Here is a 21488-nt window from a genome sequence, read left to right as displayed (position 1 = left end):
AAGGGTAGGGCCTGGGCATTTTCTGCACTCAGGTGGGGCTGTGGAGCCCCAAGGCCACAGGCAGAGAAGCCCCTACCTGCCCAGCCCTGGGCAGCACCTGCGCCACACATCACCTACTCACTGCCATAACAGGGCAGCCTGGTCCTCCCTGCGGGTAGGAAGCGCGGCGTGTCGATGCCTTGAAGGTCAGAGCAGGCAGACACAAGATGTGCGTACACCCAGCTGGGGCTTCTGGAGGTCACCTCCACCTGCTAGGACCAGGCGCTACTCTTCCTGCCAGGGTCCTGCCAGGGTCCTGCCAGCAGCTGGGCAAGGCATCGGTGGCAGTGAAACCAACCACAGGCCACTTCTGCTGCTCACACAGAGTCCCAGTGCAGGAAACCACCCCCAGGAGTCCTCCCAGGTCCAGGCACAGAGGACAATGCTTGGGTCATGGACATGGTGGAGGAATGCAGCCTCAGGAGATGTGAGTGGCAGCCCACACAGTGTCCCTGCCTCCTTGGCCTGGCAGCTGCTCTACCTGGCATGGATGCCGGCCCCACCCCGACCTGAGCCTGGTTCAGACACAAGACTCCAGTTCCTTCCCAGTCCTCATGGACCCCAGGGGAATTCCAGTGCTGCCTGCTTGCCATTGCCTCTCAGATGCTCTGTGTGTGTGTGTGTGTGTGTGTGTGTGTGGTGTGTGCGTGTTATGTGATATGTGCCATGTGGTGTGTATGTGCTGTGTGGTGTGTGTTACATGTGTACTGTGTGGTGTGTATGTGTGGTATGCAGTGTGTTGTATGTGTGGTGGGTGTCATGTGTGTTGTGTGGTATGTGGTGTGTTTGGTGGTTGGTCAGTTACTGTCACTGTCTCTCTCTCTCTCACACACACACACCACACAATTTCTTCAATCCTCACAAGAAAACTTTAGTTTACTGTAAAAGCGACCACTGTGAATGACATCTGCTTTGGAAAGATGTATTCTTTCTTACGCCCCCTAGACATCATGAAAACCCTGGGTGTTATACATAAAGCAGGCATGAGAAGATTCTGGTAAAGGCAGGCCAACTAGGGGCCTCAGGACCCAGGGAGTGTCAGGATGGTGAGTCCCTGGGGTTTCCTCTGGCATCATATACCCCAGACTCCACCCCTATTGAGGAGGAATGGAGCGCCCCTCCCAGCCCATCAGGGTAACAGAGGAGGCCCAGGGAAGAGTCGGATTTTCACCACTGTTCATGATCTGCTCATTTTTTATTTCTTTTATAGAGATGAGGTCTCACTCTGTTGCTCAGGCTTGTTTCCAACTCCTGGGCTTAAGTTATCCTCCCACTTTGGCCTCCCAATGTGCTGGGATTACAGGTGTGAGCCACCATACGTGGCCGTGGATTTTTTTTTTATACGGTTGAGTTTTGAGAGTTCTGTACATATTCTAGATACTAGAACATCTTCAGCCTCTTAGCAGGGTCTTTCACAGATTGAGTTTTTAATGTTGATGAAGTCAGTTATTAGCTTTTCCATTTATGTATTACGTTTATGGTGTCAAGTCTATGAACTCTTTGCCTAACTGTAGGTCCTGAAGATTTTGTCCTATTTCTTTTCCCAAAACCCTTTGTTTATATGCTTTAAGGTATCTTCTTTCCACTCTCCTTTCAGAATTCTGATCACAAGAATATTAGATCTTCTGTTATAGTCCCACTGGTCCCTGAGAGTCTATTCATTTTTTTCATTCTATTTTATTTCTCTAGTTCAGATTGGGTAATTTCTATTGCTCTATTTTCCACTTTAATGATTTTCTCCTCAATCCCCTCCATTCTGCTGTCAAGCCATCCACTGAGCTTTTCGTGTTGGTTATAGTATTTTTCAGTTCTCAAATTTTCATTTAGTACTTTTTATGTCTCCTATTTCTTTGCTGAGACTTTGTATTTCTTTGTTGAGGTATTTTGTGTCTTCGCTTGTTTAAATGTAATTGTAATTGCCCATTGAAACATTTTTATTGTGGCTGCTTTGAAATCCTTGTCAGATAGTTCTAGCATCTCCGTCTTCTAGGTGTTAGCATCTATTGATTTTTTTTTCGTTTAGTTTGAGTTCATCTGTTCATAGTAGAGTGGATGATTTTCCACTGAAACCTGGACATTTTTGTATTATATTCTGAGACTTTGAGTCTTATTTAAAACTTTGCTCTTATCTGTTTTTTTCTGATACTGTCCCAGCAGCAGAAGAGGGGCACTGCCTCACTCCTGCCAGAACTCTCAAAACTCAACCATATAAAAAAAAATCCATGGCCAGGCATGGTGGCTCACACCTGTAACCCCAGCACATTGGGAGGCCAAGTTGGGAGGATCACTTGAGGCCAGGAGTTTGAGGCTGCAGTGAGCTATAATTGCACCACTGCACTCTGGCCTGAATGTGAGAGAGAGACACTGACTCTATAAAAATCAAATAAAATAAAATTTAAAAAACAGCTAGAATTCAGAAGACATGAAGAAATATTAAACCACATTTGGATTTCATTACACATCTACCAAAATGGCTAAAACAAAAAAAGTGACAACACCAAATGCTGTCAAGGATACGTAGAAATTGAATCATTCATGCATTGCTGGTGGGAATGTTAAATGGTAGAGCCACTCTGGAAAACAGTTTGGCAATTTCTTAAAAATTAACCGTGGAACCCAGCAACTGTATTCCTGGGTATGTATCCCAGAGAAATGAAGATTTATGTTCACACAAAATCCTGTATACAAATGTTTACAACAGTTTTTTTGTTGTTGTTGTTCAAAATAGCCCCAAACTGAAAACAACCCAGATAGCTTGTAACAAGTAAATCGTTAAAAAAAAAAAAAAAAGTATCCTGTAATCCCAGCACTTTGGGAGGCTGAGGCGGGTGGATCACGAGGTCAGGAGATTGAGACCATCCTGGCTAACATGGTGAAACCCCATCTCTACTAAAAATACAAAAATTAGCCGGGCATGGTGGCAGGCACCTGTAGTCCCAGATACTCAGGAGGCTGAGGCAGGAGAATGGCATGAACCCGGGAGGCAGAGCTTGCAGTGAGCAGAGATCTTGCCATTGCACTCCAGCCTGGGAGACAGAGTGAGACTCTGTCTCAAAAAAAAAAAAAAAAAAAAAAAGTATCAGCATACTTAAGGCTACTACTCAGTAGTAAAAAGAAACAAACAACTTCCCTAAATTTCCAGAGCATTACGCTGAGTGAAAAAAAAAAACCCAACCCTCAAACGTTACATATGCCACAATTCCATTATTATAATAGCCTTGAAATAACCACATTCTAGAAATAGAGACGAGATTAGTGGTGCCAGGCATTGAGGACGGTGGGGTGCAGGAAGGAATGGGTGTGGTTACAAAAGGGCATTTGAGGATGCCCTTCCTGGTGGGAATCGCTGGCTTATTGGCTTGTTTCCAACTCCTAGACTCCAAGGATTGCTGGATGATAGAAATTTTCTGTGACTTGACCTTGTCAATGTCAATATCCTGGTTATGATAATGTGCTATGATTTTGCAAGATGTTGCCTGTAGGGGAAACTGAGTAAAGGGTACATGAGTTTTTTCTGTATTACATATCTTATAATGGTATGTGAATGTGATTCTACAATTATCTCAAGATAAAAAGTGTAATTACAAGGGCACAGGCCATAAGCATTACATCTGCCTATTTCCATGTCTTGAGATTCTTCATACTTGTCAATTTGACTGCGTAGGGTAGACCTTGGGTTTTATGGCATCTGCTATCTCTCTCAGAACACGTCTGCCATCATATTGCAAAGCTTGTTCTCAGTCTCCTGGAGCATGAGAGACTGTATGGAGCAAGAAAGAGCCACCCCAGTAGGCCGGGATGCCCCTTCCTCCACCAAGCTGGCTGCTTAGGGTTGTCACCTGAGTGGGCTCAGGTGAGACCAGCAGGGACCAGGACACCAAGCTCAGAATCATGCAAGTGCATGTATTGTTCTAAGTCACAAGGAATGGGGGCATTTGTTATGCGGCAGTTGATAACTGATACAGGCTGAATGGTTATGTGTTAGGGATGCTGGGCGTGTGGTATGGACGTGACCTTGGATGAGAAGGTGGCCCAAACTCCTTCTCTTCTGAGGTCTGGGGCTCTATCTCAAGGCTATAAATTAAGTTCAGGCCCCTATAAGGCACTTGCATTCTTAGCTTGGAGAGAGACATTTGTCTGTCAAAGACAGGATCTGTGTTTCCTTTTCAGTCTCAATCTATTTACAAGTGTGCCTCCAGGTTCTGTTGAAATTTGTCTGAGAATTTATGGTCTCAGCCCATCAACCATCCCTTGAATCATTCAGCTTCCTAAAGCCTCACCTCACAACAGGAAGTGAGCCCAGTCAACTTTCTATGAAATAATCCATCAACACCACAGGCTACATGGTGGACTGATTGACGTTCAAAGGCCTTGTATTTGCAGTTTTGCAAGTTATGCCTATAATACTCACAAAGGTGAAAAAAACCCTGTGAGTATTATTCAGCTGCGAACTACAGACAGGAAAATATCTCAAGCAAAATAACCATGGCTTGCATTGTTTAGCACTTCATAAATTTCAAAGAGCTTTCAAATCTGAGATGATTTTTGGCCTTTATGGCATTTCTCTGACATGGGAAGAGGACATACTTATATGAGGAAATCTAGCTGCCACTCAGTCCTAACACGTTAGGACTAGTCAACAGCTAAGTTGAGCAAACTGCCTGTCCTCCAGAATGTAAAATTTTGACTGGTCCTAGCTGCATTCACTTCTGTATCTATAGGAGGCACATCACAGATGCTCAATCTGAATTTGTACGTGTTTTCTGCCATAAAGTTACCTTGCTCAACCTGACAACCTTAACCCCTAATAGACCACCTTGCTCATAATAAGTGCCCAAGTGATGTTTCCTAAGCAGAGTTGAGTGAGTTACTACTGGTGAACAACACTTTATGCTGTTTCCTTTATTTAAATGCTAATTTTTTTAAAAGCTCACATGCTGACTTAGTCCACCTCTTCTGTTGGATATATGCAAGCCCCAATAAACACCAGCCAGTGGTGATAAGTGAGGGTTGCATGGAAAAGTATCAACAGACCGTGGAGCCCACATCAACACTCAAATTCACAAATACCCTTGGCAGTTCAAACACATTCTCATTTGCAGCTGGATGACCTGGGAAGTAACACTTATGCTCTCTGGACTTTTGATTTCCCATCCAAAAACAGGAGTAATGATACCAACCTTGTTGGCAGTTATGATAATTAAGAGTAATATGTGCTAGCCGTCTGTCAGAGATCTTGTTCCGCATGAAGGCTGCTACAAGGGCAGATGCTCTTACTGTTGACAGAGACTGCATATTGTAGGTCAGTAGAGTTCAAGTACCCAGTATTATAATCAGAAACAAAAGGATTGCTATCATTGGAGCGAGGCAGAACTGAAGCTGCCTTCTCATTTGTCAACACTCAGCTTAAAGGACGCTCCCTATAGATGCTACCTCTTTCCTTCTCCAAAGGTGGCACCCACACCCCTCCATGGCTTGTGGTACAGACCATCCTGCTGTGCTGGTGACTTCCCGCCTCTGTACCTGTGTCCTGGGCTATACTGCCCCTGCCCTCATCCTCCAGGCTGGCTCCTGGGAGGTATCCAGGATGGGAATCATGCTGAGAATTCCTACCTTCCACATCCATAGTGTCCACCCCTGCACCTTCCTGCCTCCCTGGAGCATCCAAGTAAGTTCACTCTTGCTGAAGCCAAGTCCCCTTCTCATTTCTCTGTTGCTGAGCTGCGTTGAGCAGAGTCTGGGATGAAATGCTGGTGGTGGAGAGAGGAACGCAGAGGAAGAGGTCTAGCATTTGAGGCTCAGAGCTTGAAGTCTGAGACCCATTTTCTTTGCACCTCCCAGAATGGAGATGGATCCTCCTATCCCAAGATAAGCTCTTACCTTGTAGTCTTGCAAAATACCGTGAGAACCCTAACTATTTTGTAAAAAGTGTGATAAAGCAGATTTGCCCCAAGTCCACAGAAGTATGCAGTTCTGTGTGCCCATGGAGAAGCTGGCTCTGCCGTGGAAACAACAAAGCTCCATTCAGGTTCTTGTTAAAATGCAGATCGGGATGTAGTAGGTGTAGGTAAGGGCCTGAAACTCTGCATTTGTAACAGGGTTCCTGGTGCTGCTGCTGCTGCCGCTGGTCCTTGCAGCCCCTGTAGCCCAGGGAGGCCAAGGGCTAGAATCCTGGATTTAGGGGTCCAGCTGTGTGGCACATGGCTTATCCTGTCATCTCTGTAAAATGAAGACAGGGATGCTCATCTCCTTGGGTTGCAGGCAGAACTGAGAATTCTATGGGTAACTACTGCTGTCAGAAGGGCGATGTGGTGTCAGGTACAATATACAGCTTCCTTACACAGGCAACAGATGCAAGAGCTTCGGGGAAAAAGAGAAATGAGGTATCAGGTCAGGGAAAGTCATGGAGAAAACTTAAGTGCTTATGGCTAAGTGAGAGAAGCCAACCCGAAAAAGTTACAGACTGTGGGATTCCAACTACACGACATCCTGAAAAAGGCAAAATTATGAAGACAGTGGTTGCCAGAGGTTCGGGTGGAGGCAGAGAGGAGCAGGTGGAGCACAGAGGATTTGTAGGGCAGGGGAGCTCCTCTGGATACTGTAATGGTGTATTCCTGTCATATTTGCCCAGACCTACAGAATGCAGAACACCAAGCATAAACCCTGGTGGAAATTATAGATTTTGGCCAACGTATCAATATCGGCTCATCAATTTTAACAACGTACCACTCCAATGCAAAATGTCAATAACAGAGAAATGGTGTGCGGGACATGTATAGGAACTCTCTGTATTTTCTGCTCAATTTGTCTACAAACCTAAAATGGCTCACAAAAATAAAATAAAATAAAATCTATTGTTATTTTTAAAATGAAAATAAAAATAAACATTAACAGATATTTCAAGTTCTAAAAGAGATACAAGAACTTAGCAGCAGAAGAACTGTGGCTAACAGAGGACAGAGAGCAGGGGGCAAGCCTCCTCCCCCTCCATCCTCATCTCTCCACCTTCCATCTCCTCCTCTACCAAAAAAGAAGCACCAATAATAAAAATACCAGCAGTCCACAGAAACCAAGACTCCATCTGTTCTGTGGTAAAGCTGCTCTTTGCCAACCCTAAGGAGATTTTCCATCCGTCCTTTTGAACTCATGGCCGCTTTCCTCCCAGCTCACCAGAGGCAGATCACAATGGCAAAGGCAGCATTTTTCCGAGTGTCCTCTCCAAGGCTGGGCAAGAGGAAGATCGAGTTCAAGGGAAAACATTCTCTAGCAGGTTTGCCCTGCAGCGTTAGGCCTGACTCCGAGTCTATCCACGCATAACAATCTCACAGAGTGCCCGGCCCAATCTTAGTGCTTGGCGGGTGGGAGACATCACTGACCTTCCTCCAGGGATCAGGCAGCATCCACACCCCGCCCTGCTGCCTGGTCCAGAGCTACAGCTTACACCCATGTAGAATTGTCACTTTTTAGTGGAATAGACAGCTCTTATCTACATCGGATCTTAGTCAAAAGTCCAGGAAACAATGAGAGCTCTTGTCTTTGGAAGCACTTGTTGAAAACATTTTAGTTTCCATGGTTGCTGAAAACCCTAAAGGTAAGATGACCCTACAATTTATCAGTGAAACTAAGATACATTTGAGAATAAATGGCACAGAAGCACTACAGATAATTTTTTAAAAATTATATATGTACATACTTATGCACATGTTCATACACAAATCAATTTGTTTTATTCTATTGATAAGCCTATTAAATAATTCTATTCAAAAATAATTTGCAAAAATAAAATGTATTTCAAAAAATAGCATCTATTCATGTTCATTAAAGCATGACTTAAAAAGTCTTATCTTTAGTTATTAATATCATACTAATTTTATTTATTTATTTATTTTGAGACAGAGTATCACTTTGTCACCCAGGCTACAGGGCAATGGTGTGATCTTGGCTCTTTGCAACCTCCACGTTCTGGGTTCAACCAATTCTCCCACCTCAGCCTCCTGAGTAGCTGGGACTACAGGTGCACACCCCAATGCCCAGCTCATTTTTGTATTTTTAGTAGAGATAGGGTCTTGCCATGTTGGCAGGCTGGCCTCGAACTCCTGAGCTCAAGTGATCCACCCACCTCGGCCTCCCAAAGTGCTGGGATTAGAGGTGTGAGTCACTGCACCTGGCCTATTATACTGATTTTAAAATTAAACAATAGTTTAATAAATTTGGGCACAATCTATGTACTTTTTGATCTATTTCTTAGCCAGATCCATATAAAACATATATCACTAGTATTTTGCTGAAAAAGTATTGTTAATATGGTTTTAATTTGAACATTTTCAAAACAGTGACTATAATTTTTTTCAAGGTCAAATTTTATGAATAAGGCACTTGAAAATATGATAAATCAAATGATGACAAATCCAAATGACCCTTCTCTTCAAACCTTGGTATTTTTAGTTAAGAAAATATTTTATCTGTAGGTCCTGAAATACCCGGTAAGCTCAGCTAAATTTCTGCTAAACGTGAATATTCTCATATGTAAGTTTTTACTGAAATATTAAATACATCAACTTGTAAATTTTCACAAGTATACGCTACTTAAATTCTTTAGGTAAAGCGGAGTAATATAGAATGGAAAGTCAAACCTTTAAGAAAGACTCAAGAGAACATATGTAGATAAATATAAAAGACTCTATTTTCTTCTTATTTCTTTGAAATACAATGTGTTTTTATATTTCTTTGAAATACAATTGTTTATAACCAAGTGTAAAGTATTACATTGTGGCATACATGATAATGTAGACATGATATATATGATTATAGATCAAAAAAGAAATTACAAGAGAAAAAATATTTTGACCAGATTCTTAATGAAAACACATTAAAAATCTTCAGGTTGTTAATTCAAGCTCTTCAAAATGTAGTTGAAGCAGGCTTCCGAGAAACACATGACAATAAATGCTCATATTTGAAAATGATAATGGTATAAATTCAATTATATAAAATTGCATTTTTAGAAGTTAGAAGCAGAAAAAACAGTAACCCAAAACAAGTAAGAATAAGAAAATAGTAAAGATAAGAACTAGAATCTAGAATATAGAGAAAAGAAAAACAGTAGAAAAATTAATGAGCCCCAAATTTAGGTTTTTGAAGATCGAAAAAATCGATAAACTTTTAATATGATTCATTAATAAAAAAGGAGAGTACGAATTGCAGTTAACAGCAGTGAAATTGCGGGGAGGGCATCACTACAGATCCTATGGACATTAAAAGGAAATGAGGGAATGTTGTGGAGGCCTTTACGTCAATATACTTGACAAGTTAGGTAAATTTATTGAAATAAAATTTATCATAATTGACTCAAGATGAAATAGGAAACCTGAATAGGCCAAAATGTATAATAAAGGGGAGAGCTCCTTTGTCCGTGGAGTGAGGATTCACTCTGTTTAGCTATTGCTCCTCCCCAAATTGAATTTTAGATTCCATACAATTGTCAAAACATTTCCAGAAGGCATTTTTGTGGAATTTGATAATTTGGTTTGGAACTTTATAAGAAATGGAAATACCTCTAACAGTAAAATAAATATTTTTAAAATAACAAAGTTAACAAAACGTCTGACTTCAAACTTGCTATAAAGCTATAGTAATTAAGATACTGATATAAAAATAGAAAGATTGAGGGCTGGACACGGTGGCTCATGCCTGTAATCCCAGCACTTTGGAAGGCTGAGGTGGATGGATCATGAGGTCAAGAGATTGAGACCATCCTGGCCAACATGGTGAAACCCCATCTGTACTAAAAATACAAAAATTAGCTGGGTGTGGTGGCGTGCGCCTGCAGTCCCAGCTACTTGGGAGGCTGAGGCAGGAGAATCGCTTCAACTCGGGAGCTGGAGGTTGCAGTTAGATTACTGAAATGAAATAGAGTACCTTGTGTTTTAATAGTCTATTAATTTTTTATTTAAAATATTTTTCTGTATTTTTCCTTTTTTCTTTTCATATTTAATGTATCCAGCTGATCATAGTCCATTAATGTTTGAAGAATAGCACCAAAGCAATACAATGTGAAAGAAAAAGTCACTTCAACAAATGGTGCTGGAACAACAAGATACATTTAGGAAAAATTAAATCTCAGCCCAATCTCACAATATACACAAAGATTTAATCTGTAAAGCTTCTAGAAGAAAACAGACAAAAGAATGTCTTCATGAATGGAGGGTATGAAAAGTTTTCTTAATACACAGAAAGCAATATCGTAAAAGAATAAGACATAATTAATTTGTCTTAATTAAATGTATGCCTTCTCATTAAAAGAAAGCATTAATAAAATGAACGAGCAAGCCACAGATTGCAAGAAAATATTTGCAAAATATGTATCTGACAAAGACTTTTATCAAGTATGTCTAGAGAACTCTTAAGGCTCAATGATGAAAAGACAATCTAATTAAAAACCAGCCAAATATTTTTTAAAAGATACACAAGTGGTCAGTAAGTTCATATGAAAGCGTTTAACCTTATTAGCCATTAGGGAATGAAAATTCAAACTACAATAAAGTATTATTCACCCACAAATAACAAAATTGCTGTAACTAAAACCCCTGACAACACCAAATGTTGGCAAGGATGTGAATCAGTCAGAACTCTCTTACATTTTTGGTGACATTTTAGAATGCTGCAACCACTTTGGAAAATATTGGGCATTTTCTTCTAAAACAAACATATGCCCATGAGATGAAATCATATGTCTGTAGAAAGACTCTCCCAAGAATTTTCCTAGCAGCTTTATTCATAGTAGCCCCAATCTGGAAACACCCTATGTGACCATCAAGAGGGCAACTGATAAACAAACCGTGGTATATTCATAACATGAACAAACAGTAGTATATTCAGCAATGAAAAGTGAATAGTTTCAATAAAACGTGTAGTGATACACGACCACATGAATGAATCCTAAAATCATTATGCCTAGTGAAAGAAAATTTTCACTGAGAAAGTCTATATCATATGATTCAATGTATATGAAGTTCTAGAACAGACTGAACTAATCTCCGGTGAAATAAATCGAAGCAGCGGTTGCCTCTTGGGGTGAAGGTGGAATGGCCAGAGGAAAGTGGGGGTTGAAAAACGTCCTATGTATTTTTTGCTTAGTCAGTGTATTTACTAAAACCTATCAAACACTACCCTAAAAATTGTGCATTTTGCAATATGCAAATTCTAACTGAGAAAAAGTAGAAACACACTTTGGGAGGCCGAGGCAGGCAGATCACAAGGTCAGGAGATCCAGACCATCCTGGCCAACATGGTGAAACCCTGTCTCCACTAAAATACAAAAAATTAGTCCGGCATGGTAATGCACGCCTGTAGTCCCAGCTACCCGGGAGGCTGAGGCAGGAGAATCACCTTTACCCAGGAGGCGGAGGTTTCGGTGAGCTGAGATCACACCATTGCACTCCAGCCTGGGCAATAGAGTAAGACTCCATCTCAAAAAAAAAAAAAAAGAAAAAGAAAAGAAACATACAAAATTGAGTTCATAACATGCATGCTGAAATATTTACAAAATGTACTGATGTCTATCACATTCCAATGTGTCAAAAAATAAGATGGGTTAATGAATAAATGGGAGAATAGATACAGAAAGTATGTATAATAAAGTGTTAATGGTAGAATAGATGTTGTGGGTGTATAGGTAGTCTCTGTAAAATTCTTTCAACTTTTCTGTATCATTTGAGAATTTACATAATAAAATGCTGAGGAAAGAAGAGTTTCATCAACTGTTGCCTCCCACATGTTGCTATATTCCAAAATGCAATTACAGAGTTTCAACATTAAATCTTACCACTTGATGAAATCTCATTGTTAAATATCAGTTTCTTTCTTATGTTAGAACAGATAAACATTTCAATAATTGCAATTTGCTAAAAGCTCTGAAATCACAAATTATTTTTGAAACTATATGAAGAATTCTTTGATTAAAGATTTTTGAAATCAAAGACTTCTTAATAAAATGCAACTGAAATGTAGAGAACTCCTTTAGAAAAAGTTCAGTAAGATTGTGGGTCACATAGTTTGATTTACAAAGTAGTACACAAGGGCTCAAATGTTTTTAAGACCCAATTGAGTACGGGCTGCAACAAAAGTAAGAATATATTTTTCGTATCTAAAGTCACTTTGGTGACACGCACAAAGAATATGTTGTAGTGGACTTGTGTATGTGACTTGTGACCGTGTATGTATACAAAATATATATATTTTTAAATATTTATTTATCTATTTATTGAGATGGGGCTTCACTCTGTCACCCAGGCTGGAGTACAGTGGCATGATCTCGGCTCACTGCAACCTCCAACTCCTGGGTTCAAGCAATTCTCCCACCTCAGTCTCCTGAGTAGCTGGGATTACAGGTGTGCACCACCAAACCCAGCTAATTTTTGTATTTTTAGTAGAGACGGGGTTTTGCCGTGTTGGCCAGGCTGGTCTTGAACTCCTGACCTCAGGTGATCCTCCCTCCTTGGCCTCCCAAAGTGCTGGGATTACAGGCGTGAACCACCTCACCCAGCCTAAAAATATTTTTAAATCTTTGGTTGGTGTGATGTCACAATTTGAATGCCATTAGGAGTTATAAATGCAGCACAATCAATTACAAGCTCTATAGTTTCTTAATCTAGTAAAATAATTGTTTTGGTCATAACTCTACGCAACATTAAATTTTTATTAATTTTCCCTACAAAAACTAATGATTTTCTCGTCAATATCTAAATTTGTAACAGAATTTACAATGCTTTCACAATAAAGTCAGAATACTTTTAACAAAATAAATTCCCCAAAATTCTTATTCATTAATTATATTAAATAAAGCCTCATTTTTAAAATAAATGGACTGATTTACTCTTTTAAAATATTGATGTATAACTTGCACTATTTACCTATCGGCAAATTTCTTTGATGGTAATTCACCCAACATGTTAATAACTATTGCTTTACTTTTCAAAGATGCACAAGAAAAATTGAAATAGATAACCACCAAAATTAAATTAGAGAAAAAGTCAGTTGACTGAATTGAATAGCCGTGATTTTCACAGTCAGATAGATGGTATTTTTGCAGCTACACATGATCAGTTTTCATGATCTTTCAGAACACACTTCTTAAAATAAGTACCAACTTTTCTTTCTGAGACAGGGTATCACTCTGTCACCCAGGCTGGAGTGCAGTGGTGTGATCATAGCTCACTGCAGCCTCGCCCTCCTGAGCTCAGCTGATCCTCCAGCCTCAGCCTCCTGAGTGGCTGAGACTATATGTGTACACCAGCATGCCTGGCTAAGTTTTACTTTTTTGCCTAGGCTGGTCCCAAACTCCTGGGTTCAAGCAATCTCCTACTTCAGCCTTCCAAAGTACTGGGATTACAGGTGTGAGCCACCTTGCCTAGCCTAATCACAGTCTTAACTACAATATTAGACAGGAACACAGCAGAAGCTGGAAGTTCAAGGTGGAAGGGTACCAAATCCATCTGGTTTATCTCAATACAACTATTAATAATAACATTTTCCTTACCAATAAAACATCTGACACAAAATGCTCTTCTGGACAAAAGCCTGGGACTATAGACATGAATTAGGACATCTTCTGCACACTGAGACCTGAATCCACCGTATTCGTGATATTTCAGATGGTCCTCCTGAATACGAACAGACCTGGAGGTCAGAACAATACACCCGCAGACCTGTCCCAGGTGTGTCCTGGCATAGCCATTGCAAGCAGTTTGTCCAGAATACTGCTGCTGTCTCCCTTTAACAATGAAAGTGAGTTTAGATGTAGTCACATCAATAAGTTATATATTTTCCAGGTATATGTAAAGGAATATCTTGTATGTACAATGAAGACACAAGACCTTATTTGTTTCAAGGCAACCTCCGTGGACTTCATAAAAAAAGGAATTAGCCCATATTCAGCTTTTTAAATGCTGGAATATTAGAGATTTAGATTCTGCTCCTCTGCAAATAATTCCCTCAATCCCTCAGGTGTGGGGCGGCTGGTGTCTGGAGGCTGCAGGAGAGGAGATGTGTATACACCAGCCGGGCCTGCCTTCAGGGATCCTTTCTAAAAGGGCCTTGGAGGAAATGTTTGGGGGAGTTTAGGCGAGGAGTACATAAGTACAAATATTAGCAGATCATCTCATTTTTTTCTTCTCCAGCATCATTTTCATACCATGATGTTGAGCCTGAAATTGAATTTTAGACATCACAGATTGTAAAGATACATCATCAATTTCATAATGGATTTTCTGGGTAAAAAAGGAGCATGGCATTTCACGTAAACCTTGTTTGTAAAACACATCATAATTTTAGAAATATTAAAATGTGAAAAAAAGACTGCATCTTGGAATACAGGATATTTAAATTGGAATGTTTTTATTCGCAGGTCATTTAGTACTCAGTCACTCTGCAGACAGTTGCTCAGCACACACCATCTGCAAGAGAAGCCTGCAGACACCTGGACAGGTACTATCAAGTTGAATCATATGAAGCTTCCATTGTTTGTATGTCAAAAACACCAGAGTGTCAGCAATTTCATATGGCTCAACCTACAATAATAACAACAGTATGGGTCAACTATCAGGTGCAACACTTCACCTAAATATTGCTAAATTCCCAAAAACCAACACATGAATTAGAGACCGCCATCCCGCTTTCATACAAGGGGAAACTTAGATGCAGAAATGAATGCATGGTCTCATCTGGCCGCCACTCCCAGGAGGGCTCCTCTCTCAGGTTGCTGGGACCTGTTCCTCCATGTGTCATCCTTCCACTCCCTCTGTGCCCTGCCTCTCTGGCCCTGCACACGCCGTCTGCTCTCTAGCAAAGCTACATTGACACCAAGCTTCTCCTAATGGGAAAATTAAGGCCCTTCTCAGACTCCAAACTAGGAAAGGATCTCCCCAGCTGTAAAAACGTGGCCAACCTGGCACTTCAGCTGAGACATCAGTAGGTTCTTCTCTGAGTAGCTGGTCAGGGTTTTCATCATAACCATCTCTTAGTCTAAATCCTGTTACTCACACTTGGCATCCAGAACGGTAGTGCCATACAGCTAAAATCCCAACTCTGAGAGCACATGGGGGTTCCATAGGTGGGGAAGGATTTATTCTTGCAACAGTAAATAACCCACTGCCAACTCTGTGTATGGCCCTGCCCGAGATGCTGAGCAGATGGAGAGATTAAACAAGGAGAGACGAGAGTTTCTCATCTTCAAGGACCAAAATCAAACTGTGATAAATGCTTCAGGGAAGGTGAAAACCCTCCATCATGGATGCAAGGATTTCTCAATGGAAAATTATTATTCAGAAGTCACTAAAAAGAGGCTACATCACCAGCAAGAGGGCCACATTTAGTCTTTTTCTTTTTTTAAAAAAAGTAAAACTGGCCAGGAGCAGTGGCTCACGCCTGTAATCCCAGCACTTTGGGAGGCCAAGGCAGGTGGATCATCTGAGGCCAGGAGTTCAAGACCAGTCTGGCCAACATGGTGATACCCCATCTCTACTAAAAATATAAAAATTAGCCAGGCATGGTGGCAAGTGCCTGTAATTCCAGCTACTTGGGAGACTGAGACAGGAGAATCACTTGAACTCAGGACGGACAGGTTGCAGTGAGCCGAGATCACGCCACTGCACTCTGGCCTGGATGACAAAGCAAGACTCCATCTCAAAAAGCATAAATAAAATAAAATAAAATTAAATTTAAAAAGGAAAACTTTCCATTTAAGTTTGAAATAAATACATAAAGAGTGTCTATGTGGTTGCCTTAGTCTGTTCAGGCTGTTCTGCCAAAATACCATACACAGGAGGGCTTCAGCAACAGAAACGTATTCCCACGGTTCTAGAGACCGGAAGTCCAAGACCAGGTGGATTCCGTGTCTGGGGAGGGCTTCCTGGCTCATAGAACCAGATCCTCACAGGTTCTCACTGTAGCCGCAGATGGTGGGAAGGGGAGGAGTCTCTCTTGGGCCTCTTTTATAAGGACATTAATTCCATTCATGACAGTTCTGCTTTTATGACCTAATCACCTCCCAAAGGCCCTACCTCCTCATACCCTCACCTTGGTGATTATTTCAATACATGAATTTGAGGGGGACACTAATATTCAAACATTCAGAGCATGGCAAGAATGTATGCTCAGTTTAAAGATGGCTTTAAGTTACTAAAAGGAACATTCAGGGGTTGGAATGCTACCTGTCAGGTGCTATGCTCACTACCTTGGTGACGAGATCATTCATACACCAAGCCTCAGTGACACACAATTTAACCACAAAACAAACCTCACATGTTCCCCCTGCACCTAAAATAAAAGTAGAAAAAAAAAGGTTAAAAATACAAATAGAATAAGGAAAAGAGAAAAAAGAAGGGAAAACTCCTGGAATGAGCGTGTAACCTACCCAGGGCTATATAAACCCAAGTCTACACGTCCCATTGTCCCTCAGAGAGAAATGGTAATGCTAACTTTAGTTTTCTGCAAGTACTTCCTTTACTTCTGTTAATAGGTTCATTTTGTTTGTTTGTTTGTTTGTTTTTGAGACAGAGTCTCACTCTGTCACCCAGGCTGCAGTGCAGTGGTGTGATCTCAGCTCACTGCAACCTCCGCCTCCTGGGTTCAAGCAATTCTCCTGCCTCAGCCTCCCGAGTAGCTGGAATTACAGGCACCCACCACCACGCCTGGCTAATTTTTGTATTTTTAGTAGAGATGGGGTTTCACCATGTTGGTCAAGCTGGTCTTGAACTCCTGACCTCATGATCCACCCTCCTCAGCCTCCCAAAGTGCTGGGATTACAGGCATGAGTAAAGGTGTTCTTAAAAAGTATAGTCTAGTTGTACCTGTTTTTGTAACCTGTCAAAATAAGAACTCATGGCTATGAGCCTGGATGGTATAGTGCAAGCTCATTCAACCAGCAGACCACAGGCCACACGCAGCCCAGGATGTCTTTGAATGCAGCCGAACACAAACTCATAAACTTTCTTAAAACATCATGAGGTCTTTTTGCAATATCTTTTTAGCTTACCAGCTATTGTTAGTGTTACTGTATTTTATGTGTGGCCCAAAACAATTTTTCTTCCTCCAGTGTGGCCAACAAAAGATTGGACACCCCTGGTAGTGGGTAAAGAGCCTGCACTCTGGTCCTCAGGGACCTGGGCTTGAATCCAACACTTCCACTTGCAGTTCCGTGGCAGGTGAGCAAGACATTTACTAAGGTCATGCACCTCAGCTTTCTCCTTGTAAAACAGTGACGACAGTAGTGTAGACCTCACGGGGTGCTCTGAGGATCAAGTGAATTGACGCATCAAGTGGGTAGAAAAGAGCCCGATGCACGGTGAGCACCATGCAACGACTTTCTGTCATCACCATCCTCCACTCCACGTGTTTGTCAGCCAACATTGCATTTCCTGAGACCCAGCCCCATTGATGTACATATAGGCAGCTCCATTATTTTTACCATTGCATCCATCTCTTCAACCATACATGAATAGCATATGAAATGAGAGGGGGAATTACTGGGTCATAGGATATGCAGGTTTTCAAATTTGCTAGAGAATGACAAATGTTTTTCAAAGTCCTTGCATCAATTTAGACTCCAGCCAACCGTATGTCAAGTTCCCATTGCTTGGCAGCCTTGCTGCTATTTGGCATTGTCAGATTCTTCTGTTTCTGTCAATTTGGATGCTTTGAAATGACATCTCATTGTGGTCATAATTTTCAGTTTCCTGATAGCTAATTAAGACATACATCTTGCCATAATTTTATTGCGCATTCCTGTTTTGTTTGTTGGTTGGTTGGTTCATTTTTTAATTCATTTCATTTCTTTGGATTTATTTTTTTTTTTAGCATTTTCTGTTGGGTTGTTTTCTTGTAGATTTGGAGGAATTCTTTATATAGTTTAATCACTAACCAACCAGTGTAGACTATATAATATATAACTAACTTTGTCAGTTATATCCATTCTAAATACCATCTTTTAATTGTGGATTATATTTTCACTTTTTTCATATTGTCTGTTGATATTGTAAAGTTCTAAATTTTAATGTTCTTGAAATCACCAACTTCTCATTTTGTGTTGACGTCACTTCTTATTTAAGCAATCCTTCTCTACCCTGACATCCTAACTCCACTGGACTCTGTTTCAGAAGTTGTGAAGTGAATTCTGCATTTATATGACACTGTTTTCATGGTGGGGACAGATCTTTGTGTATGGTATGATATAAGGAGATGCCATTTTTTTTTTCATATGGATAACCAATTACCCCAACAATTGTTGGCCTGTTCATTCTTCTTTCCCATGGACATACAACGTCATCAGTGTCATAGTTCAAGCATCCACATTTACATTATTATATTTCTGGGGCCTACATTTCATTCAATTTGTAATTCCAACTACAGAGTAATAAATGCATCAAATCTTATTGTCTTAAAAGAAAAACATATTTTGCATAAGACATTACAATTTTGAAAGCTTTCAGGAAACAGTGTGTCTTCATCCATGTAGCATCAGTAGGCATGCCTTGGGGCTGGAGGACCTGGTTCCAGGATAGTGCACTTCATGTCTACAGAGTTGGTTCTGTCTGCAGGTTGGGGTTAGCCGGAGCTGCTGACCAGGGGTTCCAACTAAGCAGTTTCCTCAGCAAGCTTCTTGCACATAGAAGTGAACAGAGAGAAGCTGTGTACCTTGTGGTATAAATTGGCATGATTTTAATTGCATTTTCCTAAGTGGATTTTTTGTGATATAGAAATACAAGTGATTTTTGTATGGCGATTATATATTCTGCCAACTTGCTAAAGTCTCATTAATACACTTTGCTGGTGATGTCTGTGTAAATAATCCTATTCCCTGTGAACAGTTACTTGGGAATCATTCTTTCATCTATACATATTATTCCTTTCTCCTGACTTACTGCACTGGTTAGGACCTCCAGCCCCACAAAGAATGCTAGTGATGACAGAAGCACACTTATCTTCTTCCCGACTTCAAAGATAATTCTTTCACTATTTCATCATTTCATAGGATGGCTAATGTATGCTGGGGTTTTTTTTTTTTTTTCCAATAGATTCTACTTAGCTGGGTAAGGCAGCCCTCTCCTATCCTTAGTTTGCCAACAGCTTCTTTGTTATCATGAAAAGATACTGATTTTATTAAGTTATTTCATTGTTATCAATTTTGGTGATCTTATAGTTTTTCAACTTTAATCTGTTAATGTGGTTAGTTTCACTTCCATACACCAAATTTGTGCCCTGTAAATAACTCATTTGTCATAATAGTTTACATGTTTCACATGTTACAGGACTGGGTTTACTAATATTTTATTTAAGATATCTGCATTTAATGCATCACTGAGATTAGCATGTCATTTTATTTCTTGTACTATCTCTTTCTGGGACTTGATAACACCATTATACTAATCTCATCAGAAGAAATACCAAATATTTATTTCCCTATAATCTGGAAAAGGTTGAAAAAATTAATTTTTCTCCATCTAAAATGGTTGAAATGCTTCTCTAAAACTGATTGGGCCTTAAGGAATCTTTATAGAGATTTAATATTACTGTTTCAAATTCTATAATGGTTTCTTCTGGAGTTAATTGGTAATTCATATTTTTCTAAGAAGTATCCATACTACGTAATTTATCACTTTTATTATAAAATAATTAATAATATCCTCTTTCTTACCTTTTAATATCTGGCAGCAATGCTCTTCTGTATGTTTCATTCTTCTTGCTCTCTGGGCTTTAGTCTGGATATTTTCTACCGAGCTATGATCCAGCTCACTAACCCTTTCTTCTACTGAGAAGAATTGGCTGTTAAGCTAACTTACTGAGTTCTTAATTTCAGTTGTTAATTCTACAATTTAACAATTTCCATTTTTAATAGTTTCCGATTGCTGCTGTAATAAATTACGACAAACTCAGTGGTTTAAAACAACACAAATTTGTTATCATATGATTTTTTAAATGTAACATCACATATTCATGGATTGAATGTGGGCATCTTTTGCGGGAGGGAGGCACTGTCCTGCCTGACACAATCTGCCCTCTGGCCTCTAAAGATTCACATGTGTTCCACAGGGAAAACACATCTATTCTATCTTAGGGTCACCAAAGCCTCATCTCATTACAGCATTAACTCAAAGTTCAAAATTGTATCTAAATCTCATCGGTGCACAAGTCCTAAATCCTTGCATATAAAAAATTTAACATTTAAGATGAAGGTCTGCACACACCCATCTTGTGTCAAAATTATTCCCGATCTGTGAAAGTCAAGAAACATGTTCTTGTGCTCTAAATAAAATAGTGAGACAAGGATAGAGTCACAGCTATAGATATTTCCATTCAAAAAGGAAAAAAAAATGGAAAGGAAGACAGAAGTCCCTGGTCCCAAGCAATTTTGCAATCCAAGAACTCCATTTGAGTTTCAGACGGCATGGGAATGATTTCCGTGACTCACAACTTTGTCCTCTGGGCATGCAGCTTCACCCTCAGAAACCGTCCTTCTTTTTAAACAAAAGGAAGCATATGTTTGCAGCCGGGTAGCATTTAGAGCTAGTTTTATGCCTGTGGAATCTTTGGGGTCCAATAGCCTTCTTTCTTTTGACCCTTTGGTACAAGCTGGCAGGCAGCTTTCCTGCCAGTAGAATATTTTTAAGGCCCTTGTAGCTCTCCATGGGGATTAACTCCATTAGACAATGGGCTCCTCTGCAGATCTTCCCCAGATAATCATCTCTATTTCTGGCTTTGGCTGAGATGGCTGAGGGGAATCCGGGAGTCACATGCCTAATCTCTTCGAAGAGCCTCCAGTGTAACCAAATACTCTGACCTTTGATTCCTGAAAGCCACTAGCACAAATTTTATTCAGCCACACCTGTGGCTCTTGGCAGAAAGGGCTGTTCTGACATTTCCTGAATCTCTTAATTTAAGCACGATTTGCAATCTCAGTAGCCTGAGAAGTCCGCAAAACAGCAAGTCTTGGTTCCTTTTTGCTTAACAGCCCTTGCCTCAATCAATCCTTTTTCCTTTCACATTTTAGTGTAAGTAGCAAGAAAAACAAAAACAAAAACAAAAACGACTGCACCATCAACACTTTACTTGGAAACCTCTTCAGTTAAATATCTAAGTTCATTGTCTAACGTTTTGCTCTCCACACAATTGCAGAACACAATTCAGCTAAGCTCCCTGCTGCTATTTGACAAAGGCGGCCTTTCCTCATATTCCTTAATGTCCTTCTCATGTCCTTGTGAGTTCTCCCCAGCCACGCCTTCAATGTCCATATTTCTACCTACTTGGTATGCATGGTGATTTCTTCTCCTCTAGAACGATAAGGGCTTTCTCTACCATGCTCATTTCTTTTTGAGACTTGACTAAGGTCACCCTTAGCATCCATGTTTCTACAACAGACTGTCCAAGGAAATCTCAGCTTTTTCTATCATGTCCTC

At 40.4% G+C, this 21488-nt stretch overlaps 1 protein-coding gene across 1 annotated transcript in view; it reads right to left on the bottom strand.

The window, feature by feature from the left end:
- The window catches only part of LOC103785081 (uncharacterized), a 434732-nt gene that overhangs the window by 16509 nt on the left and 396735 nt on the right, over positions 1 to 21488 (bottom strand). Inside the window, exon 10 of the mRNA XM_063603246.1 lies at positions 5220 to 6399. The gene's annotated coding sequence lies outside the window, so the exon portion shown is untranslated. The remainder of the gene's footprint in view (positions 1 to 5219; positions 6400 to 21488) is intronic.

The sequence above is a fragment of the Pan paniscus genome, chromosome 23 (assembly GCF_029289425.2).
Source record: "Pan paniscus chromosome 23, NHGRI_mPanPan1-v2.0_pri, whole genome shotgun sequence".
In the NCBI taxonomy this organism is placed as follows: Eukaryota; Metazoa; Chordata; class Mammalia; order Primates; family Hominidae; genus Pan; species Pan paniscus.
This window is presented reverse-complemented; position numbering and strand designations above follow the sequence as displayed.